At 33.4% G+C, this 2,009-nt stretch overlaps 1 non-coding gene across 1 annotated transcript; it reads right to left on the bottom strand.

Annotated features, from left to right (window-relative positions):
- Nucleotides 1-268: 268 nt before the first annotated feature.
- Nucleotides 269-375, bottom strand: LOC149510999 (small nucleolar RNA R71). The gene has a single exon (XR_016334895.1). It is a non-coding gene; the product is annotated as a small nucleolar RNA R71 (small nucleolar RNA).
- Nucleotides 376-2,009: the final 1,634 nt, after the last annotated feature.

Below are 2,009 nucleotides of genomic sequence, written 5' to 3'. Positions count from 1 at the left end.
CTATTATAAACATGATTCAAAACTTATCCAATTTAGTGGGTTACATAGTGATGACCCCAATTTGCATTGTTTTAAGTTTTTGAAAATTTGTGACACTTTTAGGCATAATGGTGTTACTGATAATACCATTAGACTAAGACTTTTTCTTTTTTCTCTTAGGGACAAGACAAAGAGCTAGCTGACTTCTCTTTCATCGGGTTCCATCACTACATGGAATGACCTTGTTCAAAAGTTTGTAGTAAAATTCTTCCTACAGGTCAAAATCACTAAGATAAAGAATGACATCACTACATTCCAACAATTTAAGGTTGAATCCTTGTTTAATGCGTGAGAAAAATACAAGGAATTATTTAGGAGATGCCCACATCATGGTTTACCCAAGTAGTTACAAGCCTAAATATTCTATAATGGGCTAATGGTGCAAGCTCGAACAACCATAAATGTTGTTGTTGTTGGTTGAGCTTTGATAAGCAAGTCAATTGATGATGAGCCATATAAATTGATAGAGAAGATAGCCATGAACAATTATGAATGGTCTAATGAAAGGTCATTATGAAGAAAATAGCTGGGGTATATGAACTTGATGCCTTAACCGTTTTTACTTCCTAAGCTGCTACCTTAGCTAAGAAATTTGATTATTTAGGAACTAACTCTACACCAAACCATGATCAAACCATACAAAGTCCTTTTGCCTTGTGTGCTATTTGTAGGAGGAACCATTTTCAAGATTTGTGTTTTATTAGAGCTGAATCTGTCTAATTTGTTGCTCAACCAAAACAACAATTTAACCCATACTCAAACATCTATAACCAAGGTTGGAAACACTTTCCAAACTTTTTTTAGGGTAATAACTAGGGGCAAATATCCACTTACCATTCTAAACCCATACACCCACTTGGTTTTCATTAACCACAACAACCCCAATACCATCCATCTCCCATATCTTAAGAAAAGAAACATTTCATGGAAAAGATGATCATCCAAATCCTACAAAACCAAGCAACTTCCATAAAAATCTTGACGTTCAAATAGGTTAACTTGTTAGTGCCCTCACTCAAAACCAAGCAACTTTCATAAAAAACCTTAACGTTTAAATAGGTTAACTTGTTAGCGCCCTCACAAGTTGCCCCTAAAGAACCTTACCTAGTAATACCAAGCAAAACCCAAAAAGATGACGTAAGGAGCAATGTAATTCCATCATCACCCAAAAAGATGAAAAGTTGAATAGAGGTATGGAGGAAGTTGATTATGATGATAAGTTTGAGAAGAGGAAACCTGTTTTGGTAAATATGCCAAGTTTTGTTAAGCTTGTGAAAGAAAAAAAAATGGAAAACATTAAAGAAAAATCATGTGAAGATGAAATTAAGGAAGATCTAAGTGAAGATGCACTTAAGCTAGAAGGCATGGCTATGGAAAAAGAATCGAGAAAGGAAGAGCTATTGGATGATGAAATGATTCATGATGATATGGTTGAGAAATTAATTGAAGAAGGACCATTAGTGGAGGCTAAACTGTTAAAGTTGTGGAAGAAAGGGGTAAGGAAAAAATCAAAATTTAAGATAAGGCAAGGAAAGATGAAGATCAAAATAGGCTTACTTCAAGGATATCTACTTAATGTAGGTAGCAATTCACTCTTGCACAAAAAGTTAAAAAGCCTAACTTGGATGAACTACTAGTTAAATTGAAGAATGTTACACTTATTGATCAGGGTAGAGTCATGCTTCAAAGGAATTTACCACAAAAGCTTAATGATCTAGAAAGTTTTTCTATTTCTTGTTCTATTGGTTCTATTTATTTTGAAAAGATTTTATGTGATCTTGGTTCAATTATCAATTAATGCCTTTGTATATTTTTAAAAAATTATGTATTAGAGACTTGAAGCTTTCAAGAACATATGAGCAATTGACTAATAGATCCATTAAGCATATTTTAGGAATGGTGGAAATTAATAAGTATGCATTCCTAGTGGATTTTGTTGTGATGGACATAGCTAATGATAAAGAGATCCC

This window comes from Durio zibethinus, chromosome 27 (genome assembly GCF_047325235.1).
Source record: "Durio zibethinus cultivar Kanyao isolate XHJ-2024 chromosome 27, ASM4732523v1, whole genome shotgun sequence".
NCBI lineage: Eukaryota > Viridiplantae > Streptophyta > Magnoliopsida > Malvales > Malvaceae > Durio > Durio zibethinus.
This window is presented reverse-complemented; position numbering and strand designations above follow the sequence as displayed.